At 35.2% G+C, this 20333-nt stretch overlaps 1 protein-coding gene across 2 annotated transcripts in view; it reads right to left on the bottom strand.

Moving 5' to 3' along the window:
- Positions 1–9365, bottom strand: part of LOC121727400 (fatty acyl-CoA reductase wat-like) — a 71434-nt gene extending 62069 nt beyond the window's left edge. For both annotated transcript variants that reach the window (XM_042115235.1, XM_042115234.1), the window contains exon 1: positions 9269–9365. The gene's annotated coding sequence lies outside the window, so the exon portion shown is untranslated. The remainder of the gene's footprint in view (positions 1–9268) is intronic.
- Positions 9366–20333: the final 10968 nt, after the last annotated feature.

Here is a 20333-nt window from a genome sequence, read left to right as displayed (position 1 = left end):
TGTGGGGTGTCGTTGGATAGGTTTTTAAAAAATATTATGACTATTCAAAAATAATTTTTCGATTTAGAGATTCATTTGCGAAATATGTTTCAAAGAGGATAAAATCGTTAGAGTCCTGTGTCCCCCTTCTACCAGCTAACGGTGACTTCTGGAAATGTGAAAAAAATCACGGGAGTAGAAAATATTATGCTGAATTTAAAAGGAAAATTACTACGGCTAAGAAGACTTCATAAGTAATTGAGTAATAGTCGATCAACTACAAAAAATGTATTTGGCAAAGTATTTATAAAGGATCTTTCCGTTCAAGTTCCTTTGAACTCGATGATGTTGTTAGTTGTGTAAAACACTTATACATGATATTATATTCACTGACCATACAAAAATTATCAATAGCTAGCGGTACTACGGAACCACAAAAATGGATCTAGTTAGAACCGCCATGTCGCTCCAATTTGTATGAATTCATGTTCATACAAACTTTTTTCATACCTACTGTGACGTCACAAGAGCGCTTTAGTGATGGGAATACCCGTACGCGCGGAATCGATTCGAAGGCATCGCCCGCGCCGCGCCCCGTCTCTTTTGCCACTATAATAGGTATATCGATTTTTTTATCGATTATTATTCGAGTTAATATACAGAGGAATGATAAATCTAAAGATACGTGCTTGCCAGGACAGCTAGTAATATATTATATTATTCTAAGCTAAATCACTAAACAGGAACATAAATATAATTACCAAGTCACAAAATATCCCAAAGCGAACATTATCATTCCTCTGTTTCATGTCTGTTTCGAAAATCGATTAATTAGAATCGAGAATATGTACAACACTATTTACTTCATTTGGCAGACAGACAGACAGACAGACAGAAAATGAGACTATTGACTGTACCTCGAAACTAAGCAATGAGTGAAAGTATCGATTGTTTTATTTCCATTGCGCGCTCAATAGCGGACAAACAGAACGGGCTCTATAATTTTCTAACTAAAGCGGCAATGTATTATGAATCATGCGGTACACACGCAGTTACTTAGATTTCATGGTAAAAACTACAACTACCCACGATTAACATTAAATAATTGATTTTAAAATAAAGCACACATGATTTAATAATAAAATTACTTACCGATGAAAAGAAACGTATCCCCTATTTAGACCAACGTTTCCAGTCGAATTTCCACAGCTCAATACGGCACAATTAGAATTTTTAGAATTCCGATTGACGTCCGATTCCGATAACGGTGGAGCGCAGACTAAAGAACAGACTTTCGAAAAATTGACATTGTACTACGTTTGGGAACGCGATGGCACGCGAAGTTCGTACACCATGGCCTATCTAACTAAATCCATTTCTGTGTACGGAACCCTAAAATATTGCGCGTGACCCGACACGCACTTGGTCAGTTTTTTAGATTTCGCTATTACTAATACAGGTTAAGTTAAGTACAATTTCAGCTTTTCACTCATAAAAACTAGATCATATTTCATTTAAATTCCATTTGAGAGTTTGAGAGACTTACTTGGTATCGGAACAAGTGCCCTTTGTGATGAAGGTGATGAGGATCGATTATGAAATGAAACCTTATTGGGGAATTTCGACATGCCACACCATATGCTCGAAAACTGTTGAAATGTTTGTGATATGGTATTTGTATAAATCATAAAATTTCATAGAATTTAAGATAAGTTACATAAGAACACAGTCTAACGTCAGCCAGGCTCTACATCAATTTCTTATCTGGAATTGTTATAATATAACCAATTGTATGTAATTCAGCCCCTACACAATAGTCCATAATAATTTTATTAAAATAAAATTATAAAAACATTAACATATTTTATTTTTAACCTCCCTCATTAATTCCGATTTTAAAAAATGATTAATTTGACTATAATACCTACCACGTTGCTACTCGTAATAAAAATAAGTACGTACAGAAAAACACTGTTTTAATATACTTAGTATTAAACTATTTTACTAGCGGCTCTTAACAATAGACATCAGCTTTTTGTTAAATTTTATGTCAAAAGTTCACACAATTATAAGAATAAGATAAGTTTATTTATTAATAAAAAGTACAGAATTAATGCTGTAATTGTAGTACTTACTTTTAACTTTAGTTTAAGAACACTTTAAGTTCCGGTAAAAGACATAGATACTATTGATAGTTTTGTTATAAAAATTAATATACGACTATCGTAAGTATATTTTTTTTAAGTCGGCCAAAGTCATGTTCGGCACATCTGCTTGTACCCAACGACGTTGCTGGATAACGGATATACAGTAGCAGTCATCTGGTTCAATCAGCAATTCGGTTGAATGACTAGCGAATTCATTAAATTACACCATTTACACAACCGTAGGTGTACTGGTAAATACGTTACAGGATTTTTGTTAAACTTTAATGAATATTCTATATAATGTTAATTAATATTTATTTCATAAATATCAAGTTCAAATAGAATATTCACGGTAATTTTTCATCGATCGTGGAATCCATCGATCGTGGAATAACGAGACACAATAGCTTATCTATTGTTATCGCGGCCGGATGCGGCCGCTTAGGGCTTCATGAATTAAGGTTCACTTACAATGTAGTTTTTTTTTATTAAATGAGGGGGCAAACGAGCAAACGGGTCACATGATGGTAAGCAACTACCGTCGCCCATGAACACTCGCAACATCAGAAGAGCTGCAAGTGCGTTGCGGCCTTTTAAGAGGGAATACGCTCTTTTCTTGAAGGTTTGCAGATCGTATCGGTCCGGAAATACTGCTGGTGACAGTCGGTTCCAGAGTTTTACAGTGCGCGGCAGAAAGTTACGCGAAAAACCAATAGCCAATAGGTATAACTTATAATTTTAAATTTATGCGAAATAAACTTTGTTTCCTCTTCATGTCTCTGGGGCTTTATTTTTTGCTGAAAGAGTTCTTTAGACCTCTGGCGACCCAGAGGTTGGAAAGTACTGAACGCCTTTTCCGGGACTTACAATATCCATACCTACCAAAATAGGTTTAAACGTTAAGCACACTTACTTTCGCATTTATAATGTTGTTATGTTAAACATTATATTATAATTAATTTAAATAAACGCGAATGGAATGCTGCATATGACGAGATTATTGTCCTACACCGCAAATGATAAAACAACTACTACCGGGTAACGTATTACGTAGCAGGAAAGACATTTTCGTCAACGTGCGGAATAAATTTGTCAGTTGGTTGCTGCAAAAATGTCAAAACTGGAATCGTACCTTTTTTGAATCACTAAAAAGTAGTCACTCAACATACTTCTATCGATGCAAAATTTTGAACAAGGCCAGGGTATTAAAACATCGGGCAAGTACGAGGTTTTTAGTATTTGTTGTTATAGCGGCAACAGATATAATATACACAATCTGTAAAAAATCTGAAGTCTAACTATAACGGTTTCTGAGATCAGCCTGGAAACGGACAGACAGACGGACAGATATCGAAGTCTCAGTAATCAGAGGAAATGACAGCTGCGCCATTTCGTCAAAATATAAAGGTAAGTCTGCATTTTCTTGCGGTAAAATGTAAGCTGTACATTTAAAAACGCACCTGAGAACCCGATTAATGTGAAAATACCTGGAAGACCAAGCTTTGATATGGGTATAAGGAAAAATGCACGTTTGTCAGAATGAACAGCTAGCTAGGTATACTCGTATAAATAAACAAGATCATCTCGTATAAAGTAAAGATAAGCAAATCACTAAACCGCATGGAAAATCACGCGTTAAAATTCCTTAAGTTGTTTTATTTGCAATGAGTAATTGATTAAATAACTAACCTTCCGCCAAACAATAAATAATATTGTGATACCTCGTACCTCCCACACCGGTTTCGGTGACAGTAACTGATAACATGAGTTGAGTTGCAGTCATCTGGTTAATGTCCGCTCTCTTCAAAGAGCTATGTTATAAATCACTAACTAGTTGGACGTTAAGTGACGATTGATAAATCAACATTCGGCCGAGTCATTTAATTGAATGGTGTCATTCAATGAATGCGCTAGTCATTCAATGAATGCGCTAGTCATTCAATGAATGCGCTAGTCATTCAATCGAATCGCAGATTAAACCAGATGACTGCAGTATATTAATTTGCATTATTTATTTAGGAATTTTAAGATTATATAATATAATATTATTATAACTTGAGATGAAAATCAAAATTTTTCATTCAAAATTGGTATTGTTTAATACCTTTGTTGAACCTCGGACAAGTCCCAAAAGCTTCAGATATTCTGACATTGACTGAACTCACGATAAAAAATTAGCTGGTACCGACTTCAAAGTAATGAAGACTGTAGTATGTACAGAAATAGTTGAGATTTAGACAAATTCTGAAAAAGGCACTATTATAGAGTAAGAGTTATTTAATACTTTTTAGTTCATATTATTATTGTTTTTACCTTGGAAGTCGGTTACAAAATTTATGACGGATGGATATAGCCTTTTCGTAAATAGCGCAAAGTGTCACAGCTGCTAGCTGCAATGGTCATTGACTCATTTGACTGACTAATCCTAATCAGAATGCAGATCAGACTAGTATAATCCGTTATACCTACTATTTAATCTGCTGTGAGCCTACTTCGAGGAAAACGTTTTTAAGGAGGATAAAAAAACAGGTTTTGCACATAATACGTGACATAATATTATGTCTCGCAATCAATTTTAATGTATAATATTATGTCGCAGTCGACTGGTTAAAAAAGCCATTCAAGCTAGCCCTTTGACTGAACAACGCCATTCAATCACACGGCTACGTCGTTTAGCCGACTTGTTGACTGCAACGTTCAACACTACATCTAGGTGACGCTTAGCCAACTGGCTAAGAGCCCATATGACCCTAACTTGACTACATACTTTAACCTAGATCTCAAAATCTGTAAGGTCTAGAAAACTGATTTTTTGACACAAGTAACTTCAGTTCATAAGAATTAAATGCTCAAGACGAAAACACGATTACTCAAAAAATGCTCGATAGTTTCTTTTTTACAAAAAACCTTGTTTTAGACACATTTTTGCTTGGATCTTCGAAGTTTGCTGTCTTTTCTTTAATATTTTTTAATATCTAAAAAGGTATTGATAAAACCTAAATTTGCTCAAAACACTTTTTTCATAATCATTATAGTTCGTCTTTTATTCAAGTAAAACTATCTCAGCGATGATTCCGCGCCGTCCTTTTTCACCTGGCATATGAAAGACGGGCGTGAGTGTGAAGAAAGAAGGACGATGTTTGATTTTTAGAGTCAGGTGAGCTCTTAAATGGTAAATTGACTAAGGTGACCATTAGTTTAGTGCTATTATTACACAAGCGTAATGATAACAAGCATATTAATTGTATTCTAACTAATTTTGAACACAATTGCAATAAATACCTTGGTGACGCATTTCATAATCCCGTAACTTCTCCTCGAATATTAGTTAAAATTTTGATTCACTTGTATAATTTCTGTCTCTTTCATAATACTTGTAACGTATATATACGAAAAATATCTTAATAAAAAACCACAAAACACCGGTTAGTTGACGCCATATTGTAAACAAACGCATCTAGCGCCGCGGTGGTGAGCGCTGAACTAATTCAATCAAACGGCGGCTTTTGAATCAGCTGTAGTGTTGAACGTTTTGAGCGACTTAAATATTCAATTAAAAAGCTAGACGTATGATTAAATGGCGTTGTTCAGTCAAGGCTAGTTGTTTGATTGGACGGCAATTTTGCTTGTCTTATTTGTTTCGTATATTATTATTTAAATATTCTTCTGTAATGACAAACTATTATTGGCTACTAATGTATTTATGAAATTAAAAAATCAAATCGAAAAACATTCTAACGCTAAATTTAAGAGGTCAAAAGTTGAGTTTATTGTTTACCGTGCAAGTTACAATGAATTATATTTATATAATCAATGACAAGTGATTTTGTGCAATTTGTGGTTTTTTACTTTGAATTTCATTAAATTATCATTTTGAACGAAATTAAAATAAGGCACTGATTTAAAGAAGCAGTTGTAAATAGCAGAACTTTTGGTAACTTAAAAATTATAAATGGCACGTTAAATAACAAGTTTAGCAGTAAAAACTAAGCAGTAAAGTAAACAAAAATGAGTAGTAAAAAATAATGAAATGGATCATTGAAAACGATATTGAACAGTAAAATAATTAAATGAGCGGTGAAAATTAATGAATGAGCGGTTACGTGTGGACAGTGAAGAAAAAACTGAAAGTCTTGGTTTACATAATATTTATTTTCCACAATAATACTTAGAGCTCTTTTTCGTTACAAAAACATATCATGATGTGCCATCTCTGTCAATAATACATTAAACAGGCAGTAACAAATCGGAATTTGTCAGTAAGAAATCTCATTCTAAGCAGTTCTTTAAACAATGAGGTGGTAAAATAATATAATAAAATTGGCCAAGTGCGAGTCGAACTCACCCATGGAGGGTTCCGTACCATTATAAAGCGAAAGTAAGACGGTCGCCGGCTGCTACCGCAGCACGCTCGCTGCGCTCGCTCGGCTCCTTCTGTGTTGTGGTCTAAGTTCTAACCTAACCTACTTTTGGACTTTCTGGATTGTGTTTGTTTTTGTTATGGCGGGGGGCTGCGCCCCCGAGCACCCCGCCTCGGTATCCGTGGTTAAGTAGACCTTCTGTTAAGTGGTTATCGAACCGCTCATTCCATCATTTTTACCGCTCATTCATTTATCGAACCGCTCATTCCATCATTTTTACCGCTCAATCAGTTCTTGGACTGCTCAATTTTTTTTACTGTCCATTTTTTACAGTCGCAAAAAATAAATCAACCGCCATAAAATTAAACAGCTGCTCAATATTTTTTTCAACTGATCATAATAACATCTCAAATATTTAAATAACTGCTCAAATAGTTCCCTTAACATAAGCAAGTAGCAAGCAAGCAGCAAGTATCTATATATTAATACGTGAGAGAAAAACTTTGTAACCCTTTTTACGAAAAATGGGGAAACGTAGGTGCATGAAATTTCGCACAGTTATAGTTTATATGGTGAAGGAGTGCATCGAGCTAATTTAATATTATTTTAAAATGATGCTTTTATCATATTATATATTTTTAACAAATAAAACATAACACTCACTACGACACTACTACTAGGAAAAATGACAGATTTTTGAGTGACAAGCCTATACATACGAATTATACTCTTTTATTTATGGTTGAAGTCTGTTGACAACAAGTTGACAAATTGAAAATGGATTATTGTTTTTTTTATTTAATTTTAGATACTATTAGACAGTGCTTAAACGGCCAGTCTGAGATCAGCTGAGTCCCAGGGACAATAATTATTGCAATAATTGAAAAAAACTATGATGAAGTCAATATTTTTTACAAAATATAGGTGCTAATGTCGTTGCAAGTAAGGTCGCATTTCGACCATTGGGCGACCTCTAGTGAAATTAATAATGTGATATTATTTTCTGACTCTGTATCTTATATTTCTTTATGACCATGTTTTTGTAGAGTCGCTTATAATATGACATTAAGTTACCGTAATTAATTTATGGACTTCCAATTTTCCGTAGTACATCAAAATTGAATTAATTCAGCCCATAAATACATATTTTATTTATGGCCTGAATTAATTAATGCAAACAGAAAATATTATGCGTTAAAATAAAAACTAGTTAAAATCATCAATTTATCGTCAGATGAAGACCGCAGCTCCGTTACGCCAAAATTCATGTATCGCGTGGGAACCGTACATTTTTAACAGACTTCGAAAAAGGAGGAGGTTATAATATGTTCGGCTGGGGATATATTTTTTTTTATATTATTTTTATTTTATTTTTGTATGTTAACCGAATTACAAAACTTTTGGTGAATAGGGTTTTACCCCAATTTGGTACCATCTTCACAAAAGTGGTGACCTGATGATGGGATCCATGAGTAATCGAGGAAACTCCTCAAAATTTATATGGAAACATATTATGGTGATTTCGGTTTTATGAGAAGTATCCAAAGCAATAATAAATTAATGTGAACAACAAAGAATCCATCTATTTATCAATATTATAATAATTATGCTACCAAAAAGTAAGATTTTGCACACCAAGATATTCCATGGTTCAGAAGGATTCCTCCGGATTCCTTATAGATACAAGTTTGGGGGTTTCGGCGTTATTATAAGAACTGAAATCATATATTGCATAGTAGCATATGCTACTATGCAAATTACATTCATAATCATCATCATACTACCACCACACCATGACAGACAGACACACCTTCGCATTTTATAATAATTCTTAGTATGGATAAGGATTTTAATTACCTACAAATTTTAATTACTGAGGACAAGAATGTACCTACTGTTAAACAGCTCTATATTATTGCATCGTACTGAGAAATAAATATAATTATCTTATTTATCATAATATGTTATTATAAATTATGGAAATATTATGGATCAAACGAAATGTAGAGAGATTTTGTCAACCTTTCAATTTGTATGAAAACAGCAAAACTGCAAATAAAACACGTTCGTAAACGTAACATCGCATCAGATATAGTATAGCTAAGATTGTATGCTCGAGAACAAGTTACACGTTATTAATTATTAAAACATAATATTCCACATAATATCTCGTATTTTAACATTAACAATAAGTTAACTGATTTATTAGCATAAACGTTGTCTTAAATGTCGAATATATCCAAAGCACGTGTAACAATATTATTATCCTATTATAATGACTAGCTAAAAGCTGAGCTTTGCGAGGGCGTCGTTTTTCTGCGTGGTTTAATTAAGACGTAATCTTTATGGCAGTTTTTTATATTTGAATAGTAATCAAACCTTGACTGACCGATGATAAAACATCTACTTAATGTAGGTAAATAAAATTACTTACTATGTTAAAGCACAAATCAATAGGCGTGACAGTTTTTCCGTAAAGTGTACCATAAAAATGATCAGGTTGTGGGATATACTAGGGCTCTCTTCGCTCGCCCTGATTAATTAAATTATTTTTTTACTCATTAAAACAATAGAAGATAATGAAAAAAATTAACGACTAAGTAGTTTATAAATAATAACAATGTAACTCGAAAATAATAATTACGATATGCGTAATTTACTTACTTATATTTTTTGATTTCACTAATTAAAATTTTCTTTGAAAAATATTTCACTTTTTTATTAATTTTATTAAAAAAAAAATATATGAATGAAATAAAACGCTACGCGAGCGCAACTCACCGTGTAATATACCGAACACTATAGTAAGAACCGCGCGTGCGCACTGAACCGCCGACGACCTAGCACTGCCTTACCAGCCTCTCCAGCCTGCAGCCTTCCTCACATAACCACTATTCATGTCTTCGCGAGGACAAAGCTGCAGCCACTCTTCAGCGCCCGAACTCTACAAGATTCTTTAGCATAATATAATAACTCCCACGCCGGTTACGGTGGCCGGTTTCATTGAAACCAGCCCAGTTACGCAGGAGTCATTTTATAGTGCCCAAGTGTGTGCGCAGTACACAAGAGCACTCTCTATTCCTTTTACCTACTCTCATAACTCAGTGGGAGGGAAGACCTACACGACTGGCCTACATCAGGCGAAAGACCGACTTTTTATTCTCTTATTCTTTAGGTACTTACATACTTTACTGGCAGCGGCTCAGAAGTCAGAGACATATTTTAATGACTACTTAACTTTAACGTAATGAAAATTTTAATATGCGTGCCATACATTTTCAGTCATATTCTTGTTAAAGTAAAAATTAAAATAAAATGTAAAATACGGTTGCACCGTACGACTTGCACAAGTCGTCGTCGTCAGCGCCTATATACTCTACAAATTAGATCATTATTTGGCTGATGTTTAGCATTCGTGTTCTATTCCACATAAAATCGGGCTTCGAGTTAATAATGCAGTTTTATTCTTTAGAACATAAGGTTTACGACAGTGAAATCCATTTTTTTGAAAACCCACTGTAGCATATTCTAGAGTACAAAAATCGTTATTGCTTATTCCTCTAAGTGAGGTTTTGTATTTAGCATTTATGTACTATGTTTCTAAAATGATTTGCGCTTAAATCGCTGAACATTTTGTATGCAATCTCTCTGAGTCACTTAAAATCAATTTAGATACTTTTTATCCCGGAAAATGTACGGTTCCCGCATAGTGAACAGAAATGATTTTGGCTTATGATATCATTGATTATGAGTACAAAGATATTAAGTTAGGTCTTGGAGAAGGACATAGGATATTTTTTTTATGAAATAAGGGGGCAAACGAGCATACGGGTCACCTGATGGAAAGCAACTTCCGTCGCAAAAATGGACACTCGCACCATCAGAAGGTAGGGATGGGGAAGGAATAGGGGTGGGTAGGGAAGGGAATAGGGTAGGGGATTGGGCCTCCGGTAAACTCACTCACTCGGCGAAACACAGCGCTAGCGCCTTCACGCCGGTTTTCTGTGAGAACGTGGTATTTATCCGCTCGAGCCGGCCCATTCGTGCCGAAGCGCAGCTCTCCCACGTATGAATTTAATTGAAAATGACGTATGAATTGAATGAATTTCAATTTTTATCATGAATAATGTACGGTTTTCACGCAACTTACTTTATTAATTTGCGTTTAAGCTGCTGAACCCAAAATTACTCCTGTGACCACCTCGGAGGAGGAGGTTTTTCAAGATCAAAATAAATTTATCTTCGGAGTAGGGTCTTACCCATAGAGAACTATTACCTAGTCTTATCATTGGTCTAGCGATTCGTCCCCCAACTCCTTTTATTTCATAAAGAAGGAAAATATAGATGGTTCGCGTGTACCTATTATTGTTTACTTAAGTGCATATTTTTTGCTTTGATTATAGTTATGTATGTAAAAAACGTTATGTATGTAAAAGAGATAATAAAGATAACTAGTCAACAATTTTCCTGGTAAGTAATAATTTCAGTGGAGACCATAAAAGTCAAAACAAAATAAAATTAAATATCTGCAGGTGCAGTTAGACAAATTAAAATTAAATCTTTTAAGTTTTAATGATGTAAATAAATTTTTTAACCCGATTACGTTTGTTTTAAAGAATTATGTGGGAACTTACCCATTACCCATATAAAGCTTGATAACAGAAGTATATTAGCTATTTAAGAGGCGAAACAATCAATATTCACCATGCATGCATATTATAATATCAATATCTCTTATAAGTATTATTAGTTCTTTGTAAATTGTAAACATTTTTAAATATTTTTAAACAAGGACGAAAATAGAGGGGGTTTATAAGTTTGACGAGTCTGTGTGTTTGTTGTATGTTGTTAAATATATATAAAATATTTATATATATTATTTATAGTTAAATATATATATATATATATATATATATATATATATATATATATATATATATATATATATATATATAAAATAAAAAAACTCTTTATTCAAACCATTAATGTAACAAATCAGTTGACAAAGGATACAAAGAAAGAGGAGAAAAAAACAGTTTGAAATGGCGACCTTACTGCTGGAATCTAGGTAAAGTTTTGTTTGAGGTAAGCAGAAGAATAAAATATTGTAAAGAAGATGAAGAATGTGTGTATTCCGACGCAACTTCACAGGTAGCCACTTTAGCTATGTCCGGTAGTTAGATATGTGATCATTGATCATATTTTAGTAGGCCGAAAATAAATCGGATGCAAATATTTTGCAGGCGTTCTGCGTTAGCGCTTTGCCACTTGTCTACAGGCCTGTCCCCCTAGACAAGTGCCAAAACGCTAACGCTACAAAATGTATGCGATTTGACATAAGTCATCGCTCCCCTAGCGAATACTAATGTCAAATCCATACTGTTCGTTAGAAGTTGTTGTGTGTATGTTGCATTGTAGCATCCAAACGTGAAACGGGTGGAATGATTTCGACCTAGGTTTTTTTTCTTGAAAGCAATAATGATCGAAAGTGTATTCATCGTCATCAGATCACTACCTATTACTGCTGGTATCATTTTTATAAAATTTTGAGGCTGTAGAGACGAGCTAGCAACAGATGTTTCATATCAGATATTACACTAGTGAGGAGATGTCATTCGCAAAGCAACAAGGTTGCTTCCATGTTCCATGTCAATAATGCTGCTGGTTACTGTTTGATTAGGTGATCGCACATTTATCAGCAGGCACGCGCCGAACGCGGCCCATTGTAGAATTTATTGTATGAAATTATAACCTCGCACATTCGTCCGCACCGTACACGCCGCATTTCGTGTGCTATGCGGTGCGTTCGACGCGTACGGCGCTGACAATTAATGTGCGACCAGCTGAGCTATGTCATCTGGGAAATTCCTAATTATTATGTCTTAATGACATCGTCAGGTCCTCAAGCTGCACGCTGGATTAAAGTTGGATGACTCTTAGCTCTAATGGCTGTCATTACCTCGTCACGGTTTTACCGACTAAAGCACGGTCGCGGTAGTGCCGTCCTGTATACTTACTAATAATATTGGAGTGTCTATTTGTAATTTAAAATCAGCTTATTTCTTTTAATGCATACCATCATGATAAAAAAAATCATGATTAAAAATGAGTCTAAAACGTTTTGACAACTCTCAGAATAGGCTAAGCAATTTAAAATTTTTGTAGTAAAAAATAGAAATAATAATTATAAAGAATTTAGATAATTCAAGTGCCTTTATTCATAATTGTTTCAATAAAAATGTTTCTTTTCCATCTTGTGTAAGTAACGCAGACGAAGTCGCCGCAAGCATCAACTATCATTATAAATTTTCCACCGGCTCAGTGGTAAGTAGCCATTTATATTCCTAAGTAGGTTTTAGTTTTTTTTGTTTTTTTTTTATCGTTAACAATCGACAGACACGAGAATTGTATCAGACGAGCATACCTAATACCTTATATGTAGATATTACAATTAAATCTAAACAATAGTACCTACTACAAATCTTTACTTAACAAAACGTAAAGATTTGTTTGTTGGCCTTTTCCTCCAAAACTAGTGGCCCAATTTTGATGAAATTTGGCACAGATACAGATTTAATCACAGGGAAGACCATGGTTTAATTTTTACTAAGGTGCATCTCACGGTTTCCGCGGTATTTGATTCGGCAAGCATGAAGTCGCGGCACAAATAGGGATATTTATCGTAATGTGAATTACGCGATGTGGTTATCGATTGCTTATTAATCTTCTGAGCTCTACTTTAAATAATGTTTTGCTACTAACTTACATTTAATTTTGGTTAACGATCCGCCTTTAAGGGGGCAAACGAGCAAACGGGTCACCTGATGGAAAGCAACTTCCGTCGCCCATGGACACTCGCAGCATCGGAAGAGCTGCAGGTGCGTTGCCAGCCTTTTAAGAGGGAATAGGGTAATAGGGGAGCGTAGGGATGGGAAGGGAATAGGGGAGGGTAGGGAAGGGAATAGGGTAGGGGATTGGGCCTCCGGTAAACTCACTCACTCGGCGAAACACAGCGCAAGCGCTGTTTCACGCCGGTTTTCTGTGAGAACGTGGTATTTCTCCGGTCGAGCCGGCCCATTCGGGCCGAAGCATGGCTCTCCCACGTATAAATTATTGAATAACTATATTGAATAGGTAACTATTTTGTAGGTAAATACGTTGGTAGTTGTTAACATAGAATATAGATAGTAAAGAGGAAAGAGGGCGAAAAATAAACAGACCAAAAAATGGTCGATGTTTCCGAAAAAAATATTTTATAAAATGTAAAAAATCACCTGCAGGGTAAAATCACCATGTAGGTAAGTCTAACATAAACTTAAAAAAATAAATACCTGATTTTGGTATTAAAGAAAAACTTAATTATAATAATTTATAGTGACAATATTGTGGTACTCTTAAGATTTTATAGAAGCAACAATTCCTAAGCATTACTTTTCTAGCAAAACTGCTATTTATAATATTATGATGTCGTGAGCTCGGCTAAGTGGGGTTTTGTATGATGAAGTTCTGACTTAAGAGCTCACCTGACTCTAAAAATCCATCATCGTCATTCTCTCTTCACACTCACGCCCGTCTTTCATATGCCAGGTGAAAAAGGATGGCCCGGAATCATCGCCGAGTTAGTTTTACTTGAATAAAAGACGAACTATAATGATTATGAAAAAAGTGTTTTGAGCTAATTTAGGTTTTATCAATACCTTTTTAGATATTAAAAAATATTAAAGAAAAGACAGCAAACTTCGAAGATCCAAGCAAAAATGTGTCTAAAACAAGGTTTTTTGTAGAAAAGAAACTATCGAGCATTTTTTGAGTACTTAATCGTGTTTTCGTCTTGAGCATTTAATCTTCATGAACTGAAGTTACTTGTGTCAAAAAATCAGTTTTCTAGACCTTACAGATTTTGAGATCTAGGTTAAAGTATGTAAGTCAGGTTAGGGTCATATGCGCTGTTAATTTTCACGTTAAGTATTTTAATCCTTCTATCGCGGATTCTTAGAAATCTATTGTTCTCGCGGCCGCTTGGGATTTGAAGCGTTAAATTCTTGTCATATTTTGTTAAACACATGACGATCTTACCACAAAAAACTAAATATCTGTTGAACAGTTGTTTTGAGACCATTTTGTATTGATTTTTTCTCTAATCAACTGTTCAACATGTGTTTAAATATTTTGTAGTAAGACCGTGATTGTTCAAACAATTAAATACCTACCGATAGCTTTGGAGATTCCAGAAAATCATTTTTATAAAGATACTAGAGGACGCCCACAACTCGCTAACGCTAACATTTGTTAATCGCGCCGGAACCGTTAAGTTTTCCGGGATAAAAACTATCCTATGTCCTTTTCCGGGACTCAAAGTATCTCCATGCCTAAACGCTTATGGCGCGTCATCGAACAAACTGCTTGGCCTGTGGTAAGAATTCGTGAAAATGAAGGTGGCAACGAATTGGTTAAGCGTGAAGAGGTAACAGACAGACAGGTAGACAGACACACAGACACACTTTCGCATTTATAATATTAGTATGGTTATGGATAATAGGCTTTGTAAGATCACAGTGTCGAGTTGTAATGTCGGTCACATAAAAACATTACTTTTCTCTTTATTTACGGTAAAATTACTTTTACATAAAAAAACTGTCCTCCGTGACAGCGTTACTCAAATGATGCTGGCCCATTAAAGTCTTGTCGTCTTTTTAAATAATTATTACAAACTCTTAAAAACATTTTTGTCAAATTTTTGTAGTGTCAGTCACATAAAAGTAGCGTTTTGTTTGTTATTTTTGCTCACAGATGGCGAAAATATCTATAGAAAGCAGAGAGAGAAGCAGAAAGCTAAATTATTATTTATAGAACCTGCCAGACCACCTCAAAGTCAAATAAAATCTAAAATTTAGCGACGTCTAGAAAGCAACTGTCAAAAAAATCTGGCAGATGAGATTCTAGATATCGCAAGAAAATAAGATGAAAATATATTGAGCCTTAGGTATACTTTATTGAAGGTTAGGTAGACTTGCAGAACTGGAAACCTTCTAAGCTGATAGCGTCCGCAACTCCATAGTGGCTGAAGATAAGAAGAAGATAATAAGAAGATCTTACCTCTATAGGGCTCATATAAAGAAAAATTTTTAGTTTAAAAAAATTACGCAAGTCTGCCTACCGTTAGCTTGTTAGTTCGTATTGTATGTGCTGAAATATTATTATTAAGATATTATTTAATTATTAATTATTATGAATTATTAAATTTTAAGGTTTCATGTAAGACTACCGACTTTTAGGGCGAACCTTAAAACTTTTCCTAATATTCGTAAACGATTATCCAAACCCTGGATGGATAGTGGATATTGACCACTGCGTATCTCAATTCGTTACGGCCATGGAAATTTTAAAGTCAAACTTTACTGATCTAAGTCACTAGCATCAGTCGAGCACATTGGTAGAAATGGTAGAATATGTACGACCGAAGGCAGTATGTTTGAATAAACCTCTCATCATGTTCTCTGGGAGAGTTTTTTCTGCCAAGACGAAATAACTACAATGCTAGACAATCTACAGTGTACTTAAATCTGATGTCGCATACTACGGTGATATCGTGGACAGCGCTATAGGAACTTAATCCGTGCCTTCAAGCGATTTTCTCACAATTATTATTGGCAACAGTCCACAACAAATTCCAATATTAATTTAGCTATACCTACTGTGGCCCCCATCCCCTGTCCACGCCAAGCGGTCTTCAAAGAAAGGATTTTTCAAAACGATAAGTATCTAAGGTTCAAGGTCTTTGATGTAAATTAACAATTTCGTGTGTAATATAGATCCAACTAAAATAGTCGTAGATAGGTGTTCAATTTTGTAAATCTCGATTTTAATAACATACATTCACGCGGACGAAGTTGCGGGCAACAGCTAGTGTAATATATAATTAACTTACACCCGCAATAAAACCGACAGCTTGCCTACTAACAAAACTCTAATTGTTTTTTAATGTCTCATTTAGATGTTTCCGATTAATTTATAAGTACCTAAGAATTTCCCAAAAGTTCGCCTGGGAAATTACAGTGTAAACTCTATATAACGTCACTGAAGGGACTGTGCATTTTATGACGTTATAGAGAGTTGTTGTTAAATAGAGAGAAGTAAAATCAAAGAATTTCCGAAAATATACAGTGATTTTTTTTCGGTAAACGTATATTGACTATTTGAAAGTTTATGAGCAACTGAGAATGATAACGTTTAGATACGGTACTTTTTATGTTCAAAAATAGTCTACACGTGCAAGCAATCCCAATTTGTAAGCAATAGAACGAATTTCTTAGAAATTTCGGTATGCATGATGCCGAAAGTCAAGTTCATTGCGGGCTAGGATTGTAAAGCGACAAAAAAACGTACCCAGCTGTGCATTTTTTACTAATATTAGTAACTTAAAAGGTACTTTTTATTATTCAATTTTTATGATTTTGTCGTTATTGAGAGTGGGAGTGATGTTATACAGAGTGTATCATTGTATGGTAGACAAGCTAAACCAACCAAAGTCAAATGATTTCGACGCTTTAGAGTTTGTCGTTAAATGGAGTGACGTTACATGGAGTTTACACTGTATTATTATTAAGGCTGGTTTTACTATCGCGGTGATCGCTCGCTGACCATCGGCGTCGACGTCAAACCTCTGCTTTGTTGGAGCAATCTAAAGGCTATGGATACGAAAATGGATCGATAAAAGCGATAAAAATGGGAGCTACTAGTTGTCTTCTGAAGGAATTAGCATTGGGAGATCCCAAAAAATACTTCGAAAGTTTGAGAATGTATGAAAGTTGGATAATTTTTGACTAATGAACTCGACTAATTCGAGAGGGTCGGACTTGTTTAGCCGGTGCGCCAGTAGCGCGGACGCGTGGTGGGAGGTGCTACTCGCCCGCGAAAAATAGAATAAAATGGATTGGCTCGACTAAATTACTTACTAATCCTGATTGTACTACGTGTTGCAACATGCATATGGGCATTTCTTTGTATTTTATGATAATGATTAATAATATCATATCCAGTTGTTACAGTCCACATCCTTTTTCTCTGCATCCACAATATGGCCACATCAGCTTTAGGGCCAGGCCACAACACTGCATTGCGGCGTCGCATCATATAAATATACGACGCCGCAGAACGCATCGTGAAAATTTCCGATGTAAAGAGTGCTATACTATAATTATTATACAGTATGTATATGAATTTTTTGCGTTGCGACATCGCATCGCATTTCTGTGCGATGTTGTTTTTGCGACACGACGCGGCAACGCAGTGTTGTGCTCTGGCCCTTAGAGTGGCCATAGACGAACCGCAAGTTGCAGTCGGGACCGACTGCTCTAGAGCGGTCGCATTGAAGTCGTACACGACTGCAACACGACCGCATTTTGGAGTCTACCATACATACCTTTGTTGTTCGACTGCATGCCGAAACTCGACCGCAGAGCGACTGCTCCGACTCAAGAACTGCTCGAGCGGTCCGTGTATTGCGGATATGAATTTAGTATGGAAACTGCTGATCGCCGTGCAGCAACCGCATCTTGCAGTCGGTTTCGACTGCAAAATGCGGCCATAGATGTTCGAGCAGTTCTTGAGCGGTCATTACTTTCAACGCGCGCGCTCTGAGCAGTCGCGGTCCCGACTGCAACTTGCGGTCCGTCTATGGCCAGTCTAAGATAATGTTCTAACTTCTATCTTTGATCCTAAACAATTAATAATATTTTATAGATAACATCATATTTCATTCATTATTATTCGTTTACCACGCAACCATACATATTTTGCGATAAAATTTAGAAGCCATCGTAGGTTTTCCCTGGGTCTTAAAGTGCATGTAGCGTATAATTTTAATACGGATTATTAAAATACACATAATTTAACTGATATAAAATGTATTATGTACAAAAAACCTTAATACTAAAATTATATACAATAATATACCAAACAAATATGTACATTCGTCATTCAACTTACGGCCTGTCCACATCTCCACGTCACGACGTCGTCAACGTGGAACGGTGCGGTAACGTAGCACGGTATGTTGACGTGACGTGAAAAATTCCGTCAACGTAACATGAAAACGCACGTTAATGTGTAGCAACATTTCCATTCTTTTTTTTAAAATCCGTCTTCTTAACAATAGCAGAAGCAGAATATGTATTGTGCGGTCCATATCTAGATAAGTAGTGAAGAACGTACCAGTTTTACAAGGCATGGTGACGTACAATGTTGCTACACCGTTACGTGCATTTTCACGTTACACGTTACGTTTAAATAAATTTTCACGTCAAGACAACGTACCGTGCCACGTTACCGCACCATGTGGACAGACCCTTACTATAAAGCTTTCAGAGTTACAAAAATATAGATTTAACAATATATCTCCAGAATACAACAATAATTCATAATGTTACTATGAAAGTGAGTTGAAACATACACATAATAGTATAATTTACAATTTTTAACCGACTTCAAAAAAAGAGGTTATCAATTAGTCCCGTATTAATGTAATATTTCCAAAACTTCGTAGTTTTCGTATATTATAATAATATGTTAGTCTATGTCAGCATCTGAATAAAATATGTGCCTCAAAACTGTAAGTTTGTACATACAAACTTACAGTTTTGAGGCACATATTTTATCATACATACATATGTATGTGTGTTTTTATGTTTGTGTTTGCATATCTCCGCAACTACAAGTCCGATTTAAGAAATTCTTTTTTTGTTGTACAAAATATTATTCTACTAAGGAAATACTGCAAGTTTTACTAAAATCGGTTCAGTAGTTTTTAAGATAGGGAATTTTATCAACTACGTATTTTAGTCTATTTTAAATTTTTAAAAGATGTACTATTATTATCGTTTGTAACGTCTAAGTGGAGACGTAATTGTTGTACAATATTTTGTCTGATACGTTAGAAAGTCGCTTGACGGACATTTTATGACTATAGGTAATGACTGAATACAGTGTGATTTTTGTTAGTAACGTATGTCCACTTGCAATAAATATGAAGTCGCGTGATCACTGACCTCTATAATACACTGGACAGGCTATGCCGTACAAAATGACAGCTATTTTTTGTGCCGATTTGAAGCGCCGCGGTGAGCGTACTGTGAACTAATTACATAGAAAATGACAACCGCCATTTGCAAAATAGTAGTCTGTAGTTCCAAGTACACTCACTACTGCTTTCACATAGCAATCAGCGCCAATATGGCGACTTTCAAATAGGAACATTTTATTGATAGCGGTCGCCTGTCCAGTGTATTATAGAGGTCAGTGGTCGTGATCAACGTGACAGAATAGGATATATAACTGCAACATTTCCACACTAGAGGCAGCACCAGCATATTGTACAGCCTACGAATAATAAAAACTAAGGAAACGTAACTCCCGTACTTCAACCGTTTTGAATTTGGTTATTAGCAATATGACAACAGCTACGAAACACTAACATTCAAATTTAGGAAATAAAGCTGTTGATAATTATTATTATTATTGTCACTTGTATATTGTCGTTGTCATTGTATAAGAACACAAACATTCATGCGTAAAGTATGCACGTATTCGGGTCACATTTTGTAGACTCGCGGACTAAATTTTTGACACACTTACTCTTCCTTAGTTTTTATTATTCGTTGTGTACAGTAAACAAAAAGTTTTGTTTGACGTTTGATAAAGTTTCTGTCAATATTCTGATATTATGACGTGTGTGAGATGTCGGGTTTTGGTCGGATTATTTCACTGACCTCCATTATACAAGTACGCTGGACTTATGATACCCACCTGCTTTTTATGCCTATTTGAGGCGGAATCAGCGCCCCCAATG

The sequence above is a fragment of the Aricia agestis genome, chromosome 5, assembly GCF_905147365.1.
Source record: "Aricia agestis chromosome 5, ilAriAges1.1, whole genome shotgun sequence".
NCBI lineage: Eukaryota > Metazoa > Arthropoda > Insecta > Lepidoptera > Lycaenidae > Aricia > Aricia agestis.
Note: the sequence above shows the minus strand (reverse complement) of the source record. Positions and strands in the feature narration are given on the sequence as shown.